This window comes from Elephantulus edwardii, unplaced genomic scaffold (genome assembly GCF_000299155.1).
Source record: "Elephantulus edwardii isolate Elephantulus edwardi_28Jun2011 unplaced genomic scaffold, EleEdw1.0 scaffold00045, whole genome shotgun sequence".
Taxonomy (NCBI): domain Eukaryota; kingdom Metazoa; phylum Chordata; class Mammalia; order Macroscelidea; family Macroscelididae; genus Elephantulus; species Elephantulus edwardii.
This window is the reverse complement of record NW_006399795.1, coordinates 18639003-18647960: the sequence shown is the minus strand read 5'-3', so window position 1 is coordinate 18647960 and position 8958 is coordinate 18639003. Positions and strand designations below refer to the sequence as shown.

The window sequence follows — 8958 nt, the reverse complement described above, 5'->3', positions numbered from 1 at the left end:
ACTTGGAAAGCAGATTGTCAAACCTTTCCCCCTAGTTCATCTTAATCAAGAAACCATTAAAATCTGTTCATCATATAGTGGCAAGGAGCTGCAACTACAATCCCAGAGGCACACGGTTTGAATCCACCAGATGCTCTGCCGGGGAAGGAGGGACAATCTCCTCCTGTACCAGTCAGATCTGATTTGATGATACAATCACACAAAAATAATAAAATAAAATAAAAAATCTATTCATCACATAGTAACATGAAAACCCCTATTGATAGATAAGGGTGCATTTGTGAAGAAATGAAATCAAGTCTCCTGCCTAGAAGTTGAGGATTCTGTGACTGAACTACCACTGTCCTTTTTTGTAAAAAGCTGTAGTTGTTTTCTTGTGCCTCAATTTAAGCATTCTTATGAATGGATTGAAGCTCAACATGAAGAAAACGAAGATTCTCACTGCTGAGCTGTTTGGCAGCATCATGACGGATGGTGAAGAGATTGAGATTGTTAACAGCTTTAGTTTGCTTGGCCCCACAATCAACACTCTTTTCACCAGCAGCCAGGAAATCAAAAGACAAATTGCATTTGGAAAGTTGGCTGTCAGGGACCTCTCCAGAATATTAAAGAGCAACATTGTCAGTCTGGAGATTAAGGTGCACCTGATCCAGGCCATAGTCTTTGCAATTACTTGCTATGCGTCAGAGAGCTGGACAATGACTAGGGATGATAGAAGGAGAACTGATGCCTCTGAGCTGTAGTGCTTGAGAAAAGTATTGAATATGCCATGGACTGCTAGGAGAACAAAAGTTTTATCCTAGAGAGGGTGAAACAAGGGTGTTCCTTGGAGGCAAGGATTCTGAAGCTTCATCTGACATGCTTTGGACATGTTACAAGGAGTGATCAGTCCTTGAAAAGAGACATCATACTTGGGAAGGTGGAGAGATGGCGGAATTAGAGAAAGACCCTGAATGAGATGGAATGATTCAGATACTGGGATAACGGGATAGATGTGTAAGAAACAATAAGGTTAGCACAGGATAGGGCAGGATTTGGAGCTGTTGTACTTAGGGTTGCTGTGAGTCACAAGTGCACATAACAATAACAGTAACAATGTGAATAATTGGTGGCCTTTTCCACAGTTGGCCCTGACTGTGTCTGTTAAAATGTAACTTTTCCACTATTTATTTCACATATGTAAGTTAATTTGATTGCTGTTTATCTTAACAAGGCAAAGGCCATCTGTTTAGTCACTTTTTTGAAAAAAAAAGTTTACAATGATTAAGTTATGGGCTCTACAAAATTCTAGCGTGGAATCTTGGGCTTCCTTTCTATCACCAAAGCCAAACCTTCAGATTACTAATCAAACAACATCATTATTCTCATGCAGGCAATTTATTGTCAAAGACCATCCAGAATTGGCTGGAACAGTACATTAGCAGGAAACTGCCAGCAGTTCAAGCTGGGTGTAGACGAGACTATGGCACCAGGGATATCATTGCTGATGTCAGAAGGATCCTGGCTTTTTAGTCTATACAAAGGCATTTGACTATGTGGATAACAACAAACTATGGCTAACATTGAGAAGAATGGGAATCCCAGAACACTTAATTATGTTCATACGAAATTTTTATCTGGACCAAGAAGCTGTTGTCCAAATGGAATAAGGGTACACTATATAGTTTAAAAAAGCGTATCGCGATGGGAAAGTCTGCTGTTAGGGACCTCTCTAAAGTACTCAGGAGCAACGGTGTCTCTCTGGAGACTAAGGTGTGCCTGATACAGGCCATGGTCTTTGCAATCACTTGTTATGCATCAGAGAGTTGGACAATGACTAGGGAGGACAGAAGGAGAGTTGATGCCTTTGAGCTGTGGTGCTGGAGAAGAGTATTGAATGTACCATGGACTGCCAGGAAAACAAACAGATTCATCTTGGAGAGGATTAAACCAAGCTACTCCTTGGAGGCAAGGATTCTGGGGCTTCGTCTTACTTTGGACATGTTGCCAGGAGGGACGGGTCCTTGGAGAGGGACATCATGCTTGGGAGGGTGGAGGGACGGCGCAGGAGGGGAAGACCCTCTATGAGGTGGATTGATTCGGTGACTGGGGTAATCGGGATGGGTGTGTCAGGGGCAGTGCAGTTGGCGCAGGATAGAGCAGGGTTTAGGGCTGTTGTGCATACGGTCGCTATGAGTCGCAAACGACTCGACAGCACATAACAACAACAACAACAACATATAGTTTAAAATTAAGAGTGTGCATCAGAATTTTATCCTTTCTTCATACATACTCAATCTGTATGTTGAGCAAATTTGTGAAGCCAGATTGTAAGAAGACTAATGTGGCATCAGGATCAGAGGAAGATTCATCAACAAACTGCATCATACAAATGATATACAATCTTGCTGAAAGTGAGGAGGACACAAGATCAAAGACTGAAGTGTACAATATAGATTACAGCTCAACAACAAGAAAACAAAGGTCCTTGCCACTGGGCTAGTTGCTCTTGTTGTTAGGTGCCGTTGAGTCGAGTGTGACTCCTAGGAACCCTGTGAACAAAAAATCTGAACCATGTTCGATCCTGCACCATCCTCACACTTCCTGACACACAAGAGCCCATTGTGTCAGTCTCTGTGTCAGTCCACCTGGTTAAGGGTCTTCCTCTCCTTTGCCGACTCTCCATCCTTCCCAACATCATGTCTGTCTCCAAAGAATAGTCCCTCCTAGCAACATGTCCAAAGTATGTGTGGCAAAGCCTCTTCATTCTTGCCTCAAAGAACATTCTGGCTCCACCCTCTCCAAGGCATATCTGCTTGTTCTCTTGGCTGTCCATGTTCAGTAATCTTCTCCAACACCACAACTCAAAGGCATCAGTTCTTATGTCATCCTTATTCATTGTCCAGCTCTCTGATGTACAAATAATCGGAAAGACTATGGCCTGAATCAGATGAGCCTTATTCTTCAAATTGACATCAGTACTCCTCAATAATTTGGAGAGATCCCTAACTGCAGATTTTCCCAGTGCGATGTGTCTCCTTATTTCCTGACTGCTAGTATCAAAGGTGTTAAATGTGGATCCAAGCTAGATGAAGCTATAGACAGTTTCAATCTCCTCTCCATCTATCATGATGCTGCCTATTGGTGCAGTGGTAAGAATCATAAGAATCTTTGTTTTCTTGATATTGAGATGCAATCCATACTGAAGGCTGCATTCCTTGGTCTTCTACAAGTGCTTCAAGTCCACTTCACTTTCAGCAAGCAAGGTTGTGCCATCTGCATTACACAGGTTATTGATGAGTCTACCTCCAACCCTGATGCCACATTACTCTTCAGAGTGCAGCTTCTCAGGTAATTTGCTCAGCATACAGATTGAATAGGAATGGAGAGAGAATACAGGCCTGATGCACTCCCTTCTCAATTTTAAACCATGCCGTTTCCCCTGCTTTGTTCGTACAACAGCCTCTTGGCCCAGGTATCAGTTCCTTATGAGCACAATTAAGTGCTCTGGGATTCCCATTCTTCTAAATGTCAGCCACAACTTGTCATGATCCACATAGTCAAATGTCTTTACATAGTCAATAAAGAGCAAATAGACATTCTTCTGGTATTCCTTCCTTTCAGCCAAGATCCATCAATTGACAGATTTAAACTGTCAATGATTTAATCTTACTTGGATCCACAATCAACACTCTTGGAACCAGCAGTCGGAAGATAAGGTGACATATTATTTGGGGCAAGTCAAGGACCTCTCCAAAATGCTGAAGAGCCATGACATCCTCTTGAAGGCTAAGGTACACCTGATTCAGGCTATGGTCTTTTCAGCCACTTGCTATGCCATATGAGAGCTGGACAATAAATAAGGATGACAGAAGAAGAATTAATGTTTTTGAGTTGTGATATTGGAAAAGAGTACTGAATATCCCTTAGACTTCCAAAAGAATGAACAAATATGTCTTAGAAAAGGTGTAGCCAGAGTGCTTCTTGGAGGCAAGGATAGCAAAGTTTCATCTCCCATACCTTGGGCTTGTTGCTAGGAGAGGATATCCCTTGGAAATGAATATTATTCTGAGAAAAGTGGAAGGTCAGTGAAAGAGAGGAAGACCTTCTGTGGGACAGATTGATGTGGTGACTGCAGCACTGGGTTCAAGTGTATCAGAGATGGTAAGGATGGTACAGGAGAGGACAGGGTTCGGATATATTGTTCATAAGGTCACCGTGAGTCTTACTCAACAGCACTTGACAGCAACAATCTTTCTTTCCAAGAGCTCTGGTGGCCTAATGGTGAGGTGCTGCACTGCCAACCCTAAGGCATGTGGTTCAAATCCACCAGCTTTTCCATGGGGAGAGGATGGGCAATCTCTTCTCATGTGATTATATTTTCTTTGGAAAATCTGTTGGAGGGTCACCTATTGAGTCAGTTCTGACTTGACAGTACATAACAACAACAGCAATCTTTCTTCCTTACAATATTCCCTTGTTCCGTTTGGACAACTGCTTCTTCGTCTATGTATAGGTTTAACATAAACACAATTAATGTTCCAGGATTCCCATTCTTTTCAATGTTAGCCATAAGTTGTTACAATCCACACCATCAAATACCTTTGCATACTCAATAAAACACAGGTAAACATCTTTCTTGTATTCTCTGCATATAGCCAAGTTCCATCTGGCATCAGCAATGATATCCCTTGATCCACAGCCTCTTCTGAATCCAGCTTGGAATCCTGGTATATCCCTGTTAATGTACTGTTCCAGCTGTTTTTTGTAATCTTCAGCAAGATTTCACTTGTGTGTGATATTAAAGATGTTGTTGTTATGTGTCGTCGAGTCGTCTGCAACGTACAGCGACCCTATGTACAGCAACTCTGAAGCCTGCCCTGTCTTGAGTCAGTTTTACTGATTCTCACACACCTACCCCCATAGCCCCAGTTACTATATCAATCCATCTCATCTGGGGTCTTCCTCTCCTGCACTGTCCCTTCACCTTTCTGATCATGATGTCCTTCTCAAACCAGCTGTCCCTCCTGGCCACATGCCCAAAGTATGTGAGACTTCAAAAGTATGAGAGCTTCAAAATCCTAAGTAGCTAAGAGAATACGCCATCCCCTTTTCCTTATGACTCAGGGTGAAGTCTCTCTCAGGGAGGAGTGATAGGGAATGGCAAAGGACACACTGACAAAGAAGATTAATCAGAACTGGCTTTGACAAGCACTGTGGCATTTGGACAAGAACAAACTGGGAGGAGGGTAGAGAGAATAGTGCAACAATGAATGAGTGGAAGCCCAAAATCTCTGTAAATGTTTATGAAAATTAATAAAATATAATTATAGAGAAAAAAAAACCAAAATCCTAGCCTCCAAGGAAGAACTTGGTTTTACCCTCCCTAAGATAGATTTATTTGTTTTCTTGGCAGCCCATGGTATGTTCAAGACTCCCCCGGCACCACAACTCAAAGACATTGATTCTTCTTCTGTCATCCTTAGTCATTGTCCAGCTCTCTGATGTATAACAAATAATCACAAAAAAACATGGCCTGGATCAGGTGCACCTTATCTGTTCTGCATAAAGATTGAAAAGGTTTGGAGATAGTGTTCAGTGATTTCCACATTCTGCCAGATCACATTCCTTGGGGACTTCCAGTAAGATGGCCAGGCAGCTGTCTTCCAAATTTCTTGGCATAAACTGGTGAGCACGTCCAGGGCTATATTTGTTTTCTGAAACATATCAATTAGTATTCTATCAATTCTTGGGACCTTATTTTTTCCCAGTGCCCTCAGCACAGCTTGAACTTCTTCCCTCACTTCCACAGATTCTTGGTCATATGCCACTTGCTGAAATGGTTCAAAGTAGATCAGTTCTTTTTGGTACAGTGACTATATTCATTCCTTCTATCTTCTTTTATTGCTTTCTGCATCATTCAAGATTTTGCCATAGAATCCTACTGTTTTGCAACTTGAGGCTTGACTTTGTTCTTCTGTTCTCTCACCTTGAGAAATGCTGAGCATATTCTTTCCTTTTGATTTTCTAACTCCAGCTTTTTACACGTTTCATTATAATTCTTTGTTTTCTTGAGATGCCCTTCAAAATATTCTGCTTACCTCTTACTTTACCATTTATTTCCTTTGTTTTGGTCTCTCAATGTTCTAGAGCAATTTTCAGGTTTTTCTTGCATCCATTTTGGTCTTTTCTTCCTCCCCTGTCTTTATATTGACCTTTCTTTTAAAAAAAATAATTTTTTTTCTTCTTATTGTGTACAGAAGGAGACTGCCCCTCCTTCTCCAGCAGAAGATCTGGTGGATTCAGACCACATGCCTTTTGTGATTACAGAGCAGCTTCTTTGCCACCATGCCACCTGAGCTCCCCTATATTGACTTTTCTTCAGGGTTGATAGCCTTGATGTCGTCCCACAACTCATCTGGTCTCTGGTAATTAGGGTTCAATGCACCAAATCCATTCTTGAAATGGTATTTGAATTCAAATGGGCTGGACTTAAGGTCTTATTTTGATTATTGTGGATTTGTTTTCCGTTTCTTCAGCTTCAGTTTGAACTTGCACATGAGTAATTGATAATTGTTCTTAGTCTCTGATCTTATGGTTTTTTTGTTCTTAGTCTCTGGTCTTATGGTTTTTTTTACAAGAAAGTGTCTCTGTCTTGATTTGATTGTTGTTACTGAACATTTCCTTCAATTCTTTCCATCATAACAGTCAATCTGATTCCGGTGTAGTTCATTAGATTAGGCCCATGTGCACAGTCATCTTTTATGTTTTAAAAAAATGTATTTTCGGGAGCTCTGGTGGCCTAGTGGCAAGAAGCTGCAACTACAATCCCAGAGGTTCACGGTTCGAATCCACCAGATGCTCTGCTGGGGAAGGAGGGACAGTCTCCTCCTGTACCAGTCAGATCTGATTTGATGGTACACGCACACAAAAACAATAAAATTAAAAAAAAAAGAAAAAGTGTATTTGCAATGACTCACTATTAATTGTACAAAATTTTATCATTTTATCTCCATCTTCTGTCACCATATCCATATTTTCCATTTAACAGTCTCACCAACCAGTCTTTGGGAACACAGCAGCCCCTCTACCAGCCGTCGTCCTTGATCACGTGGGCGAGCTCAATGATAAACTTTCCTTCCTTGTATTTCTGGGTGCTCTCAAAGGCGCGCTCTTATTTCCAGCCCAGGGTGATTTTGCAGTTTTCACAATAGATGTCGGCGACCGCGTGTAAGCCAGTCAGGAGAATGCCTCCTCTGCTGGACCACAGCCCACATTCACTGCGGGTTGAAGAGGTAGGCCTGGCCCTGGCTTCCCTAGAAGGACTGCAAAGAAGCAGAGTTTCACCATCAGATGCTTCATGGCCATGAAATGGTCACGGGTGGTGCATCTTGGGTAAGCTGTGCATTTTGACGGGATGGATGTCAGTGTGGCTGGGGGCCACCCTTGGAAACAAGCTCATCGTGGTTGGCCTGGTGAGCCCTGCAGTGGACGCAGCTGTATGTGCGGTGGCCATTGGACAGGTAAGCTTGGAAGGTATGGGACCTGGTCATCTTTACTGTCTCTGCTGGGGGCTCCACACTCAGCTCAGGGCCGCAGCGGGTGCGCATCGGCTGGCCAGCAGCGCGCTTCAGGACTTCCTGCACCCGCTTCCGGCTCCTGGGCCAAGCGAGCGCAGGAGCGTTGAAGGATTGGAGGCGCAAAGCATCACCGCCCAGCGCAGCCTTTGTTTTGGCAGGAAATTCTTTTAGACAGTTTGCCTAATCTAAGCCACAGTGTTTTCAAGTGCTTCATATATATGTCAAAGTGGATAAAAAGGACCAAATATTTCATTTTAAAATAAGAACTTTTTGTTGTTGTTGTTGTTGTTGCTGATAATATTCAGACCATTATTTCAAACTAGTAACATCCAGAGCAATCTGAGAAGCAACAAATCAAACGTGACAGCTACATTCACAGATAGGTAACATGAGACACACATACATAACCACCCGTTTTGGATCCCCCCTCCCTTCAGTTCAGTGTATGTAAAAGAGCCAAGATCCTTGATCTTCAAAATAAGTTACTTTGTACATGACAGTGCACAGAACAGAAGAAGGAAAGACAGTTTGTCTGAAAGTGACAGAAAAGCATTTTGTAGACCAAGCTCTTATGGTCACTTATCAGACCCTGAAGGCCAAAATGGTGAAGCAGATCGAAAGCAAGGCAGATTTTACAGCATGCCTCAGTGGTTCTGGAGAAAAACTCTAGTGGTCGACTTCTCAGCTACATGGTGTGGGCCTTGCAAAATGAAGCCTTTTTATCATTCCCTGTCTGCAAAGTATGGCAATGTGGTGTTCCTCGAAGTTGCTGTGGATGACTGTCAGGTTGTTGCTTCAGAGTGTGAAGTCAAATGCATGCCAACGTTTCAGTTTTATAAAAAGAGGCAAAAGGTCAGTGAATTTTCTAGTGGTAATAAGGAAAAGCTTGAAGCCACCATTAATGAACTGAACTAATCATATTTACTGAAAATCAGCTGTCAGCTGTTTAAATTTTTTTTCTTCTTTTTTTCTACAAAAAGAAAGATCAAATATGAAAATTATATGTCTGATTGCCATCTGATTATAAGTGACAGTAAAATATAAATTTCCCTTTTTTTAAAAAAATGTACTTATTAGGTCCAATCTGAAACGGAAGGAGTGGAGCACAGGCTTGTGATGTTCATCATCTTTTTTGATTGCAGTAGGATTGGTCGGAGCTGTTTTCTCCGGACCTTCTGGCTTTTTGTCTTAATCGTCATCTTCCTTCTGGGGATAGAGGTCTGGGTATGTCTGTGCGCATTCCTGCATGACCCGGAACTGGTCTGCAGTCTGACCCCTTGGCATCCTCTGTGTTTTAGCGGAAGCAGGGCAAGGCTGATTTGAACTTCTGGCCACAGGGCCCACAGGCTATTTTTTTTTCTCTTTTTCTTTTAAATTTATTTTAATGAGTTACTTTTTT

At 42.1% G+C, this 8958-nt stretch overlaps 3 pseudogenes; 1 reads left to right on the top strand and 2 right to left on the bottom strand.

Annotated features, from left to right (window-relative positions):
• Positions 1-7066: 7066 nt before the first annotated feature.
• Positions 7067-7589, bottom strand: LOC102869159 (annotated as a pseudogene).
• A 571-nt stretch (positions 7590-8160) lies between these two features.
• LOC102868761 lies at positions 8161-8474 on the top strand (annotated as a pseudogene).
• Positions 8475-8615: 141 nt separating this feature from the next.
• The window catches only part of LOC102868347, a 2258-nt pseudogene continuing 1915 nt past the window's right edge, over positions 8616-8958 (bottom strand).